The 16,153-nt window shown below is 41.9% G+C and overlaps 1 protein-coding gene and 1 long non-coding RNA gene across 4 annotated transcripts in view; both read right to left on the bottom strand.

Annotated features, from left to right (window-relative positions):
• LOC105468076 (bone morphogenetic protein receptor type 2) overlaps positions 1 to 16,153 on the bottom strand; it is a 210,383-nt gene that overhangs the window by 161,774 nt on the left and 32,456 nt on the right. The gene's annotated exons all lie outside the window — the stretch shown is intronic.
• The window catches only part of LOC139357191 (uncharacterized), a 42,190-nt gene extending 26,037 nt beyond the window's left edge, over positions 1 to 16,153 (bottom strand). The window contains exon 1 of the long non-coding RNA XR_011609983.1: positions 1 to 16,153. This exon is cut by the window's left edge and continues 17,004 nt beyond it. This is a non-coding gene — a long non-coding RNA (uncharacterized lncRNA).

The raw sequence follows: 16,153 nt of genomic DNA, 5'->3' as shown, positions 1-16,153 counted from the left end.
CCAATTTCTTTGCTCATCCATAAGAAGCAACTTTTAAATGGGGCATGGTGGCTCGTGCCTGTAATCCCGGCACTTTGGCAGGCTAAGGCGGGAGGATCACCTGAAGTCAGGAGTTCAAGACCAGCCTGACCAACAGGGTGAAACCCCATCTCTACTAAAAATACAAAAATTAGCCAGGCATGGTGGCAGGTCCCTGTAATCCCAGCTACTCAGGAGGCTGAGGCAGGAGAATCGCTTGAACCTGGGATACAGAGGTTGCAGTGAGCCGTGATCATACCAATGCACTCTAGCCTGGGCGACAGAGAGAGATTCCATCTCAAAAAAGAAAAAAGTCCTAGGCTGAGCACCGTGGCTCATGCCTGTAATACCAGCACTTTGGGAGGCTGAGGCAGGCGGATCACGAGGTCAGGAGATCGAGACCATCCTGGCTAACACAGTGAAACACTGTCCCTACTAAAAATACAAAAAATTAGCCAGGCTTAGTGGCAGGCGCCTGTAGTCCCAGCTACTTGGGAGGCTGAGGCAGGAGAATGGTGTGAACCCAGGAGGCGCTTGCAGTGAGCTGAGATCGCACTACTGAACTCCAGCCTGGCCAACAAAGTGAGACTCCGCCTCAAAAAAAAAAAAGAAGAAAGTCCTTTGTTGTCATTTAAACAATGTTTACAGCATCTGCACCAGTAGATTCCACCTCAAGAAACAACTTTCTTTGCTCATCCATAAGAAGCAACTTTGAAATAGGGCATGGTAGCTCGTGCCTATAATGCCAGCATTTTGGGAGGCTAAGGCGGAAGGATCTCTGAAGCCAAGGAGTTCGAGACCAGCTTGGGCAACATGGTGAAACCCTGTTTCTACAAAAAATTTAAAAATTATCGTTTGGGCTTGGTGGCTCACGCCTGTAATCCCAGCACTTTGGGAGGCTGAGGCGGGTGGATCACGGGGTCAAGACATAGAGACCATCTCGGCCAACATGGTGAAACCCCGTCTCTACTAAAAATACAAAAATTAGCTGGGCAGGGTGGCACGTGCCCGTAGTCCCAGCTACTCGGGAGGCTGAGGCAGGAGAATTGCTTGAACCCAAGAGGCAGAGGTTGCAGTGAGCCGAGATCGCATTAAATATGGGCTTAAAATATTCAGTAAGTCATGCTGTAAGCAGATGTGCTGTCACCCAGGCTTTGTTGTTCCATTTATAAAGCACAGGCAGAGTAGATTTAGTATAATTCTTAAGGGTTCCAGGATTTTCAAAATGGTAAACAACCATAGGCTTCAACTTAAAGTCACCAGCTGTATTAGCCCCTAACAAGAGAACTGACTTGTCCTTTGAAGCTTTGAAGCCAGGCATTGATTTCTCTCCAGTTATATTTATTTATTTACTTTTCTTTTGAGATGGAGTTTCGCTCTTGTTGCCCAGGTTGGAGTGCAATGGCGCGATCTCAGCTCACCGCAACCCCCGCCTCCCAGGTTCAAGCAATTCTCCTGCCTCAGGCTCCCAAGTAGCTGGGATTACAGGCATGCGCCAACACGCTCAGCTAATTTTTTGTATTTTTAGTATACACAGGGTTTCTCCATGTTGGTCAGGCTGGTCTCAAACTCCCGACCTCAGGTGATCTGCCCGCCTTGGCCTCCCAAAGTGCTGGGATTACAGGTGTGAGCCACTGCGCCCAGCGATTTCTCTCCAGTTACAAAAGTCCTAGATTGTATATTCTTCCAACATAAAGATGTGTCATCTACATTTAAAATCTGTTGCAATCTAGCCTCTACTAACTTTATACTTTTCTTCTGTAGCTTCCTTACCTCTCTCAGTTTTCACAGAAGACAGAGGGGGCTGGGTGCGGTGGCTCACACCTGTAATATGAACACTTTGGGAGGCCAAGGCGAGCATATCACCTGAGTTCGAGACCAGCCTGGCCAACACGGTGAAACACCATCTCTACTAAAAAAACAAAAATTCGCTGGGCATGGTGGCACACACCTGTAGTCCCAGCTACTCGGGAGGCTGAGGCAGGAGAATTGCTTGAACCCAGGAGGCGGAGGCTGCAGTGAGCCGAGATTGCACCACTGTACTCCAGCCTGGGCGACAGGGAGACTCCATCTCCAAAAGAAAAAAAACAACACTGAGGGTTAGGGTCTTGCTCTGGGATTAGGCTTTGACCTAAGGGAATGTTGTAGTTAATTTAATCTATCCAGACCACTTAAACTTTCTCTCTATCAGCAATAAAGCTGCCTCATTTTCTTATCATTCGTGTGTTCACTGGAGTAACACTTTCAATCTTCTTCAAGAACTTTTTCCTTTGCATTCACAACTTGGCTAACTGGAGCAAAAGGCCTAGTTTTCAGCCTATCTTGGCTTTCAGCATGCCTTCTTCCCTAAGCCTAATCATTTTTAGCTTTTGATTTAAAGTGAAAAACGTGCAACTCTGCCATTCACTTGAACACTTAAAGGCCATTGTAGGGTTATTAATTGGCCTAAATTCAATATTTGTGTCTCAGGAAACGGGGAGGCCTGAAAACAGAAAGACAGATAGGGGAATGACAGCTGATGGAACAGTCAGAACACTAACATTTATGAATTAAGTTTGTCATTTTATATGGGTGTGGTTCCTGGTGCCCCAAAACAATTACAATAGTAACATCAAAGATCACTGATCACAAATCACTATAACAAATATAATTTTAAAAATGTAACATTGCAAGAATTACCAAAATATGACGCAGACATGAAAAGAGCACATGCTGTTGGAAAATGGTGCAGAGTGACTTGCTTGACGCAGAGTTGCCCCAAACCCTCAATTTGTTCAAAACACAGTTATCTGCAAAGTGCAATAGTGAAGCACAATAAACAAGGTATGCCTGTGTATGTATATGTATATATGAAACATATTAATAATATAAGGCTGGGCATGGTGGCTCATGACTGTAATCTCAGTACTCTGGCAGGCTAAGGTGGGCAGATCACTTGAGCTCAGGAATTCCACACCGCCTGGGCAACATGGTGAAACCTCGTCTCCACTAAAACACAAAAAATTAGGCGGTGTGGCAGTGTGCGCCTGTGGTCCCAGCTATTTGGGAGACTTAGGTGGGAGGATCATTTGAGCACGGAAGGTGGAGGTTGCAGTGATCCGAAATAACACTACTGTACTCCAGCCTGGGCAACAGAGTTAGACCCTATCTCAAAAAAAAAAAAAAAGTAATATAATTAATAACACGTTTAATATATAATGAATAATATGTAATATGTATTAGATAGATGGATATCATACACATACAGTTGATTCTCGTATGTTCTACATAGTTGTTGCAAACTCTGAATTAGTGAACACTGAACGATTGCTTCTAGGAGAAATACAGGGTTAGATTCCTAAAAGCCTGTGCTCACCACATTTGCATTAACAGATCAATATATAATGTTGTTTTGTGTGTATGTGTTTGTTTAAAGGCACTTTAATATATTTTGTTGATGCACTGACACTCAACTCCTGGTTACTGGCACCATAATTCATGCCTGTATAACTCATGACTGACTGAAGATTATCTAACATAGGTATTTTCTCCATAAGGAAAAGGGCTTTCTTGCACTTAGGAACACCAGACAACACTTTAGCACTATATTTGTGGGTCATTTTGAACGGTGAAATCATCAGCAAAAAGCACAAAAATCAGAAAATTATGGCAATAAATGGGCCACGAACAGGACACTTGTTTATGGTATGAGACCTAAAACAAGAAGTCAGAATGTGGCCTTGTTTGACCTCAGCTGAGAACGTGTGCATCAGGTGACTTACATTTTTCACAGCTCTATAGATGTCCTCATATGACTACAAAAACACTATGCATATTAATTTGGGGGTTACAAATACATTTCAGTGAGTAGGAAGATTTACAAATATGGAATCCCAGAACAATGAGAATCAACAGCATGTAAGTGTGTACACACACCCACAGCATATAGTACACATTAAACTAATACTTCTCCTCTTCCTGCCTTAATTTCATATTCTTACGACTATCAGTGAAATAGTAATTACTGAAGACCATAGGTATAAACATAAGAAAATAAGTTTGCACAAAAAATGTCTAAAATAATGTGGTTAATGATTACATAAACTCTATTATCCCTTTAAGATTTATTAGACCCAGATTATAAAATTTACAAAACTAAAAATTCTTGCTTATATTTTTATTGAGAACTAGAGGTGCCAAATATAAATTATATTTTTTAAAATATAATAGAAACGGCCAGGCGCGGTGGCTCACGCCTGTAATCCCAGCACTTTGGGAGGTCGAGGCGGGTGGATCACGAGGTCGGGAGTTCAAGACCAGCCTGGCCAACATGGTGAAACCCCATCTCTACTAAAACTACAAAACTTAGCCAGGCGCAGTGGCAGGCACCTGTAATCCCAGCTGCTTGGGAGGCTGAGGCAGGAGAATCGCTTGAACCCGGGCAGCAGAGGTTGCAGTGAGCTGAGATGGCGCCATTGCACTCCAGCCTGGGCGACAGAGTGAGACTCTGTCTCAAAAAAACAAAAAACAAAAAATGTATAACAGAAACTGGATGCAGTCGCGTGCGCCTATAATCCCAGCTACTCAGGAGGCTGAGGCGGGAGGATCACTTGAGCCTGAGAGTTCAAGTACAGCCTGGGTAATATAGGAAGACCCTGTCTCCAAAAAATAAAAATAAATAAGGAGTTAAAGACCAGCTTGGCCAACATGGTGAAATCCTGTCTCTACTAAAAATATAAAAATTAGCTGGGTGTGGTGGTGCACGCCTGTAATTCCAGCTACTCAGGAGGCTGAGGCAGAATTGCTTGAAGCTGGGAGGCAGAGGTTGCAGTGAGCTGAGATCGTGCCATTGCACTCCAGCCTGGGCAACAGAGTGAAACTCTATCTCAAATAATAATAGTAATAAAATAAAATAAATAAATAAAAAGCACAACAGAGTATAACTTAAGTGATGATGGGCTACTATTTCTACCATGGGAAAAGCACTGATGTAACCTCCAGTAAATGAGAAAATAAATCTGTGAGAACACTTTAAATACTGCAAAATACTACTAAAATTCAAGGTGATAGTAATCTTTGATCCTGGCAGTTTCGTTTCTTTTTTTTTTTTTTTTGAGACAGAGTTTTGCTCTGTCATCCAGGCTGGAGTGCAATGGCACAATCTCTGCTCACTGCAATCTCCGTTCCCCTGGGCTCGAGTGATCCTCTCATCTTAGCCTCCCAAGTAGCTGGGACCACAGGCACACAGCACCACACCTGGCTGTTTTGTGTGTGGGGGGGGGGGGTGTGGTTTTTTTTTTATTTTTTGTGTTTTTTGTAGAGACGGGGTTTTGCCATGTTGCCCAGGCTGGTCTCGATCTCCTGAGCTCAAGCAATCGCAATCCGCCTGCCTCAGCCTTCCAAAGTGCTGGGATAACAGCGTGAGCCACTGCATCCGGCCCTGGCAGTTTCTTAAGCTATAACAGATATTTTCTATGACTTCAAATAAAATAATAACAAACGCAAGACATACATTCTAGGCTAAAGAGAAGAAAGCTCATCCCACTTGGCACAAAGCCAGTAGGGCTGTAGCATTATTTCAAATTAGCCATTTCAAAATGGCACCTTTTTGGCACCAGGGAATGGTTTCTTGAAAGACAATTTTTCCATGGATTGGGGAGGGGGGAAAGGAGTGGGAGAGGGGTGAGTGAATGGGGGTTTGGGGATTAAACTATTCTACCTCAAGTCATCAAGGCATTAGTTAGATTCTCATAAGGCACCCACAATCCAGATCCCTTGCATGTGTAGTTCACAATATGGATCACACTCCTATGAAAATTTAGTGCTGCCACTGATCTGGCAGCAGGGAGAGCTCAAGCAGTAATGCTCACTAGCCTGCCGCTCACCTCCTGCTGTGCAGCCCAGTTCCAAACAGGCCACAGACAGTTACTCCTCTGTGGCCCGGGGGTTGGGGACCCCTGCTGCAGTCCATTTCCACAGATATTTAAATAAACTTTTAGCAAGTAGAATGCGTAGACCCCGCTATAGAGAATATTCAGAAAACTATTATTCGCATACCTAGGCAGCCACCAGCAAATCTCCACTCAACAGAGATCGGGCCAAAGGTAATGGTGCCAAAATGGTGCCAACAAAGGGCAATTTTCGTGTAATAGAACACTGAATAACACAAATTATGGAATCATTCCTATACTTTATCTATTTTTGGACCCATACCTTAAGGTGAAAGGTAGAGTTCTTTTTGGTTTTTTTGGTTTTTTTTTTTTTTGAGACGAAGTCTCGCTCTGTCGCCCAGGCTGGAGTTCACTAGCGCGATCTCGGCTCACTGCAAGCGCTGGCTCCCGGGTTTGCGCCATTCTCCTGCCTCAGCCTCTCGAGTAGTGGGACTACAGGTGCCTGCCATCAAGCTCGGCTAATTTTTTGCATTTTTAGTAGAGACAGGGTTTCACTGTGTTAGCCAGGATGGTCTCCATCTCCTGACATCGTGATCCGCCCACCTTGGCCTCCCAAAGTGCTGGATTACAGGTGTAAGCCACTGCGCCCGGCCCAGTGAAAGGCAGAGTTCTAAGTTACAGACCATAAATATTATTTGTTAACTGTGATATTCTACATTCGCCACATGTAACAATTTGGACCTCAATCGAAGCTTTCAAGTTGAACTGAAAATAAGCTCACACAAATAGGGATAGCACAAAAGAAGTAAACTGAGAATTCAATATATACATAATGATTCTTGCAGTGTTAGAAACAAATTCGTAACATTTGGTGACACCAAAATTTATGATAATTAGCATTTCAAAGGAATCTTAACTATAAGATTTTAAAATCTTAACTATACTGAGAAGACTACTCCTACTGTACATAGAAACCACACTGAAGCACAAAGGTTTTGGAAGCTTTCACTTTAGCCACTCTAAAATGACACAAGCCTGGGCAACATGGCAAGTCTGCATCTCTCCCAAAAATACAAAAATTAGCCAGGCGTGGTGGTGTGCCTCTGTAGTCCCAGCTACTAGAGAGGCTGAGGTGTGAGGATCACTTGATCCCAAGAAGTGGAGGTTGCAATGAGCTGAGATTGCATCACTGCACTCCAGCCTGGGTGACAGAGTGAGACCCTGTCTCAAAAATAAAATAAAATAAAAAATAAAATAAAATAAAATAAAATAAAATAAAATGACATAGGGGCAGCACAAAAACACCTGTAAGTATGCTCAAATACAAAGTAGAAGCAAATCCCTGTCAAGTAAAAGGGAAGCCATGTATAAAGTTTAACATGTTCACCCATGTAGAATTTTACTATATCTAATTTACTGATTCAATTACTTTTTATGTTTTCAAATTAAACTTGAAGGCTGAAAAAGCATTTTAGGATTCACAGACTCTATTCCACTACATTTAGATAATTGGACAGGCCCCTATCCCAAAGAATCTCAAAGGCTGAAAAAGCATTTTAGGATTCACAGACTCTATTCCACTACATTTAGATAATCGGACAGGCCCCTATCCCAAAGAATCTCAAAGAATGTCTATTCTGTCTTTAAGTATCCCACACAGATTTTCTCAACCAAGGCTCTTCATCTGAGCTACAAACACAGAAAATGATTTTTTTCCCAATGTAAATGACTATTTTCCAATTTTTCCAAAGATTTACCATTCTAGAAGCACTGGAGGAAAATTAAATATATTACATCTATTAGATACTTACAGTATTAAAACTTAATTGTCTTGTAGAAACCTAGTTGAGAGAAGCTGTTAGACCAGAGTTTCTCTAAATCACAATACTGACATTTTGGTCTGTGTAATTTTGGTGTAGAGGCTGTGCAGCGCATTACAAAATGTTTAGTAGCATACCTGGCTTCCACCCACTAGATGTTAGCAGCAACACCCACCCAGTTTTGATAACCAAAGTCTCTCCAGACATTGCCAAATATTCTCTGGAGAGCAATATTGCCCCCAGTTGAGAACCACTGTGCTACTCACTCTAGTGCCACTCAAAATGTGTTCACAAGACCAGTAGAATCAGCGTCATGTAGAAACTTGTTAAAAACACAAATTATCGGCCGGGCGCGGTGGCTCAAGCCTGTAATCCCAGCACTTTGGGAGGCCGAGACGGGCGCATCACGAGGTCAGGAGATCCAGACCATCCTGACTAACACGGTGAAACCCCGTTTCTACTAAAAAAATACAAAACACTAGCCGGGCGAGGTGGCGGGCACCTGTAGTCCCAGCTACTCGGGAGGCTGAGGCAGGAGAATGGCGTAAACCCGGGAGGCGGAGCTTACAGTGAGCTGAGATCCAGCCACTGCACTCCAGCCTGGGTGACAGAGCGAGACTCCGTCTCAAAAAAGAAAGATAGATAGCAACCACCCTAATTAAAGAATTTCTATTAACTTGTAGATACTCTCTGGAGGTCAGAAACTTCAGAATGGCTCCATGTTTTTTTTTTTTTCCCACGACAGAGTCTCACTCTGTTGTCCAGGCTGGAGTGCAATGGCATGATCTCAGCTCACTGTAACCTCTGCCTCCTGGGTTCAAGTGATTCAGCTTCCCGAGTATCTGGGATTACAGGCACGTGGCAGCACACGCAGCTGATTTTTATATTTTTAATAGAGATGGGGTTTCACCATTTTGGCCAGGCTGGTCTCGAATTCCCGGCCTCAGGTGATCCACTGGTGTCGGCCTCCCAAAGTGCTCGGATTACAAGTGTGCACCACCGTGCCCGGCCAGCTCCATGTCTTAAAGTATTTCCAAAGCAGTCAGATGTTCTATATCTTGGACATTTGTATGCTGGTATCTTTTTTTATACTTACTCTTAAAGACTATTCAAACCCTTTCCCACCTTCCTTGTTTCCCAGGTAGATTATTCCAATCTGTCAACTGTTTATCATATTATCTATTTCCCAATTTTGGTCCAAGTGTTAATGCACGTTAATGAGTTCTTCTGCAACTCCCTGTTGTTTTCTATTTACATTCAGAACTACTAAAGGGAACTGTCAGCAATCCTCTTCTACAGAATGGACAGACTTAAAGTATTAATACAAACTTTTATTTCCATCCTCCAGTCACGGATCTTTTATCTATTTATTGCATATTATTTGAGTCACTGTCCAATTTTTAAGCTCAAAGGTCAAAGCTTCATTCTCACAAACTTCTGACACTGACAATTCCCTTCGAAATTTCCTGACTGTCCTCTATTATATTTGTAGAATACAGAAATAATAGCTTCATTTTTAGCTTTTCTAAGTTGAACCTTTCTGTCTTAATCAACACATTCCACAGAAGTTCATAGTTGCTCTCTCCTCTCTGTCTTAATTTAAAACTTTTCCAACGGCTTAACTGACTCTTCATCTTACCATCCTGCAATCTCTGAGCCATTAGCAACTTAAAGGCTCCCAATTTATCCCCACAACCTCAAACCATTCTACCTATAGACCCTAGTCATTAATCTCATCTCTTTCATTTACATGGTTGAAACATACAGATATTCTTTTTTCTCAAACATTTGCTTTCCATACTCAAATACAGCACCCCTCCTCTCTAGTTTGAAAATACCCTCAATCCACAATGACTTGGGGCGAAGGGTTTTGTTTTGGGTTTTGACTAAAAATGTAAAGGCACGATATAAAGCAGATTTGCCTTTCTTACCTTATGTCTATAATTTTTGTTAGGTCACGAAGTTCCTTGTTTTAGATTCAAATATTTTATTTCCTAATTTCTATGGGGCAGGAATAATTTTTAAATCATTATTATATGAGCAAAATTATTAGGCAGAGTAAAGGATACCTTTCATGACAGTTTTAAAGTAAAATTTGTCAAGAATGAATGAATCTAGGCAGGGTGCAGTGGTCACACCTGTAATCCTAACACTTTGGGAGGATCACTTGAGGCCAGGAGTTCAAGACCATTCTGGGCAACATGGCAAAACCTCATCTCTACTAAAAATACAAAAATTAGCTGGGCATGGTGGCGCACACCTGTAGTCCCAGCTACTAGGGAGGCTGAAGTGGGAGGATCACCCAAATCTGGGGAGGTCAAGGCCATGGTGAGCTGTCATCACACCACTGCACTCCAGCCTGGGTAACAGAGTGAGACCCTGTCTCAAAAAAAAAAAAAAAAGAATGAATCTGCCAAAAGTATTACCTGAAATTTATTGACAGATTTTGGTGATTTCATTTTGCCTGTTTCTTTGTTTTTTGGTGACTTCATTTTATTATCTCAATAATTCCTTCTATCATCTTAAATATCATTAGGATTATTAGAGACACATACACATCTGTCTCTAATACATGTGTTTTCAATTTTTTAGTTGGAAAATATTTTAAATTTACAGAAAAAAAATGCAAAAATAGTATACAGTTTTTGTATAACCTTTACCCAGTTGCTCCTAATATTAACAAATCTTACATAACCACTTACAATTATGAAAACCAGGAAATGTACAATGACACAATTAACTTAAATAAAAGATCTCATTTGAATTTCATCAATTTTCCCACTAATGTCCTTTTTCTGGTCCAGAATTTAATCAAGAATTCCACAAATTGTAATGTTTCTTTAGATCACTCCAATATGCAATAGTCCCTCAGTTCTTTCTTATGACTTGGAGACTTTTTTTTAAAGTAGTGGGAAGTTATCTCGTAGAATGTTCTTCAACTGGGATTTATCTCTGTTTTCTCATGATTAGGCAAAAATTACCTTTCCTGGCAAAAAATACCATAGAGGCGATGCTATGTCCTTCTCAGTGTACTGCATCAGGAAGCATCTGAGATGTGTTAAATAAATGTTTAGAAAGCCACTGTTTTGAGCTGAGTTTCTACACTAGACCCCAACAGAGCACACAAAACCTTAATGGAGTCACTCCTGCCAGGCACCACATAATCAAACCAAACAATAAAATGGGCCAGTTTTCCAAAAAACAGGCGATTCACAGCAACCAATCAGAAGGGGCCCAGTTTATTTGTGCTAGCAAGATAATGAAGTTCCTCTCTGTTTTAACCCTATAAGGAAAGTAACTTTGTAATGAGCAATCACTTTTTTTCCTTGTTTCTGCCTTCTTCAGCTTTTTTCTACCAATAAAGCCTGCCTCCTCTGCTCAGCTCAATGGAGTGCCTTTGTAAATCTTTAGATGGGATGCTGCCTGATTCATGAATTGCTAATACAAGTCAATAAATCTTTAAACTCAATTTGTCAAAATTTTTGTCTTCTGACAGATGTCAGTGTGTCACCAGGTTACTAGTGGTATCTTCAGATTTCTCCAATGTAACTAAGGTTCCCCTTTGTAATTAATAAGTATTTTGTAGGGAAGATACTTAGAGCCTATTTAAATACCATGTTTCTTACCACACTTTCACCCACTAATTTTAGCATCCATTGGCTGATTCTTGCCTGCAACAAGAACCTGCCATGGTGATCTCCTAATGATGATTTTCTATTTCCATCATTCCTTCTATGTTTATTAACTGAAATCCTACTATAAAAACAAACAAAACAAAATGAGTTGCCTCTCAATTTTACTATGAACATAAAATTGCTCTAAAAATAAAGTTTACTATGATTTTATTTTTAAAAATAAAATAAAAATTTTATTCATGTTCCTTGTCATGATTCAAGTTCAAGTGATTCTTGTGCCATAGCCACCCAAATAGCTGCAATTACAGCCAGGCGTGGTGGCTCACGCCTGTAATCCCAGCACTTTGGGAGGCTGAGGTGGGCAGATCACAAGGTCAGGAGCTCGAGATCGTCCTGGCTAACACAGTGAAACCCCATCTCTACTAAAAGTACAAAAAGTTAGCTGGCCGTGGCAGTGGGCAGCTGTAGTCCCAGCTACTTGGGAGGCTGAGGCAGGAGAATGTCGTGAACCCACGAGGCAGAGCTTGCAGTGAGCCGAGATCACCCCACTGCACTCGAGCCTGGGCAACAGAGTGAGACTCAAGAAAGAAGAGAGAGAAAGAGAGAAAGAGAGAGAGAGAGAGAGAGAGAGAGAGAGAGAGAAAGAGAGAAAGAAAGAGAGAAAGAGAGAAAGAAGGAAAGAAGGAAAGAAGGAAAGAAAGAAAGAAAGAGAAAGAAAGAAAGAGAAAGAAAGAAAAAAGAAAGAGCTGTCCTTTCTCCCTTGTTTATGTTAGTATGGACTCACTGAAATTTATTATATTCTATGGATTGAAATCCAATACTATGGTTATTTATTTTGTCTCAGCTTTGACCAATGGAACTATCTCTTCAGGTTAGTTAGATCCTTTCATATGCCCCTATCATTTTTTTAGTTACTTTCTGATACCATTAAATGTTTCAGGTTCATTTCGATTTTCCCTGCCTCAGTCCTGGAATCAATCATTTCTCAAGGGTTCCTATTAGTGGAGAATGTTATTTAGAAACCAAGATCTGGGGTCAGGCATGGTGACTCACATCTGTAATCCCAGCATCTTGGGAGGCCGAGGTGAGCAGATCACTTGAGGTCAGGAGTTGGAGACCAACCTGGACAACATGGCCAAATCCCATCTCTACAGAAAATACAAAAATTAGCCGGGCGTGGTGGCAGATGCCTATAATCCTAGCTACTAGGGAGGCTGACGCAGGAGAATCACTTGAACCTAGGAGGTGGAGACTGCAGTAAGCCAAGATCGTGCCACTGCACTCCAGCATGGGGGACAGGGTAAGACTCCGTTTAAAAAAAAAGAAAAGAAATCAAGATCTGAGGCACTATTGTGATCACTGCTACTGTGGTGTTCCTAATTTCTAGGTCCCCTCAGTGGAAAGGGTTAGGAACCTAGGTCTTATTATCCACAATATTTTCTTATTTATTTACTGCAAGTATATATTTAAAGTAGAATTGCTAACCCCTGCCCCTATGAGAAAGAAACTTACTAATGAGACCACACTATTTGCATGTAATTCTTTTTGTCTTTAGCCTTATAATTTTCCAAAGTATCTTAGGCTAGTTATTTTCTTCCCCAACTCCTTCAGTGTATTATCCATTTATAATACAATTATGTTTATATACCTTTTTTTTTTTTTTTTTTTTTTTTTTGAGACGGAGTCTCGCTCTGTCGCCCAGGCTGGAGTGCAGTGGCCGGATCTCGGCTCACTGCAAGCTCCGCCTCCTGGGTTCACGCCATTCTCCTGCCTCAGTCTCCTGAGTAGCTGGGACTACAGGCGCCCGCCACCTCGCCCGGCTAGTTTTTTGTATTTTTTAGTAGAGATGGGGTTTCACCGTGTTAGCCAGGATGGTCTCGATCTCCTGACCTCGTGATCCACCCATCTCGGCCTCCCAAAGTGCTGGGATTACAGGCTTGAGCCACCGCGCCCGGCCTTATATACCTTTTTGAGTTCTCCCCACATCATAGTTGACCTGCATGATTCATTTATTTTGGAGATTATATGCCTGTTTTTTGTTTTTATTTTTGTTTTAATTAATAGAGACAGAGTCTTACTATTTTGCCCAGGCGAGACTCGAATTCCTGGGTTCAAGTGATCCTCCTTGCCTCAGCCTCCCAAAGTGCTAGGATTACAGTCATGAGCCACCACGTCCAGCCTGTTTTAGAGATCATATACCTGTGAGGATTTTGGTTCTGGAAAATGTAATTTTTTTGAAATATATGTGTAATCCTATATATATATATATATATATATATTCTGAGACAGAGTCTTGCTCTGTCATGAGGCTGGAGTGCAATGGCACAATCTCAGCTCACTGCAACCTCCCTGCCTTCTGGGTTCAAGTGATTCTCGTGCCATAGCCACCCAAATGGCTGCAATTACAGGTGTGTGCCACCATGCCTGGTTAATTTTTGTATTTTTTGTAGAGACAAGGTTTCGCCATGTTGCCCAGGCTGGTCTCAAACTCCTGGCCTCAAGTGATCCACCCGCCTTGGCCTCTCAAAGTGTTGGGATTACAGGCATAAGCCACTGCGCCCAGCCTCATATACCTGTTTTTTTTTTTGTTTTTGAGACGGAGTCTCGCTCTGTCACCCAGGCTGGAGTGCAGTGGCGCGATCTCAGCTCACTGCAACCTCTGCCTCCAGGTTCAAGGGATTTTCCTGCCTCAGCCTCCTGAGTAGCTGAGACAACAGGCGCATGCCACCACACCCAGCTAATTTTTTATATTTTTAGCAGAGAAGGTGTTTCACAGTGTTAGCCAGGATGGTCTCAATCTCTTGATCGCGTGAACCGCCCGCCTCGACCTTCCAAAGTGCTGGGATTACAGACGTGAGCCACTGCGCCCGGCTCATATACCTGTTTTGATGAACATTTAAGAAGAATACTTTGTTCCTTTGGCTAATGATGGGACTAGGAAGAAAATGCAGTATCTCCTTGACAAGGAAACACATTACTCCTGATATTAATGAATCAATTGAAAACATCCAGACATAGAATACAATAATATAAGAGAAAGCAGATAAAGCACCAGATAAAAACAAATTTTAAAAAATACTTATAGGACCATTGTTTGACGTTATACCCTGTGTTTCCAAGATAGTTCAAGTGGAATGCGAAATAAAAACATGGATAATCTTCCCGTTTCCTTGTAGGTCCTACGCCCTGTTTCCTGCTCCATTCAAATCTCAAAGATAGAAGACTGATTACAGTGCCTGGAAGTCCCTCATGTAATTCATACTAATGCTTACAAGAACTGAATTTTTATTTATTCTAAAAACATTTGTTGCATGCCTCCCCTCTGTACCAGACATAGTGCGAAGTGCTATATGTACATTTATCTACTCAAATAAGCACTTTGGAGAAGACCCATTAACTATGCTATGGTTCACATTGATTTGTTTCCTCTCTAGATTTTATACACCACTGTGCCAGTACAGTCAACATCTGGTGATAATGAAAAGCTAACAGCAAAAATTTGTCAAAACTAGCCTTTTATGAGAAACAATTTAACCTATTGGTGCACTTAGGTGGATATTTGATAGAGCTAAGAAGCAACCACAGACATATGGTTTCTGTGAAGAAATAAGAATATGAAATTATTTTGCCACCTAAAACCGCAAAAGTAAAAAGCACTTCATAGAAGAATGGTCTTTTAGCATTTTACCCAAAATCACAGACATGACTATTCAGAGCTATACATTATTTTATACAACAGAGTTGGTTTTTCTCAATCTTGTTTTCTTTATGAAATCCTGAGTTAAAAGAAGTTATGCAGAATAAAGTATAAATACAGTATTATCATTATTATTATTATTATTTTGAGATGGAGTCTCGCTGTCGCCCAGGCTGGAGTGCAGTGGCGTGATCTTGGCTCACTGCAAGGTCCACCTCCTGGGTTCACACCATTCTCCTGTCTCAGCCTCCCGAGTAGCTGGGACTACAGGTGCCTGCCACCCCACCTGGCTAATTTTTTTTGTATTTTTAGTAGAGACGGGGTTTCAGCATGTTAGCCAGGATGGTCTTGAACTCCTGACCTCGTGATCCACCCTCCTGGGCTTCTGACAGTGCTGGGATTACAGGCGTGAGCCACCGTGCCCAGCCAAATACAGTATTATTAAGGAGCAGTACCTGATCACACCACCATTTATGATAACCAACAAGGTGCCCCAAATGGACAAAACAAACATAAGCATGAAGAATAACACCTGAGGCCAGGCACAGTGGCTGACACAAAGTGCTGTAATCCCAGCACTTTGGGAGGCCCAGGCAGATGGATCAGGAGTTTGAAGTCAGGAGTTTGAGACCAGCCTGAGCAACATGGTGAAGTCCCGTCTCTACTAAAAATATAAAAATTAGGCCAGGTGAAGTGGCTCACACCTATAATCCCAGCACTTTGGGAGGCCAAGGTAGGCAGATCATCTGAAGTCAGCAGTTCGAGGCCAGCCTGGCCAACATGGTGAAACCCTGTCTCTATTAAAAAAAAAAACAAAAAAAAACAAAAATGAGCGCATGCCTGCAGTTCAAACTACTTGGGAGGCTAGGCAGGAGAATCACTTGAACCTAGGAAGCAGAGTTTGCAGTAAGCCGAAATTATGCCACTGCACTCCAGCCTGGGCGACAGAGTAAGTCTGAAACTGTCTCAAAAAAAAAAAAAAAAAAGGAAAATAAAAAAAGAATAATGCGGCCGGGCGCGGTGGCTCAAGCCTGTAATCCCAGCACTTTGGGAGGCCGAGACGGGTGGATCACAAGGTCAGGAGATCGAGACCATCCTGGCTAACCCGGTGAA

This window comes from Macaca nemestrina, chromosome 11 (genome assembly GCF_043159975.1).
Source record: "Macaca nemestrina isolate mMacNem1 chromosome 11, mMacNem.hap1, whole genome shotgun sequence".
In the NCBI taxonomy this organism is placed as follows: Eukaryota; Metazoa; Chordata; class Mammalia; order Primates; family Cercopithecidae; genus Macaca; species Macaca nemestrina.
This window is presented reverse-complemented; position numbering and strand designations above follow the sequence as displayed.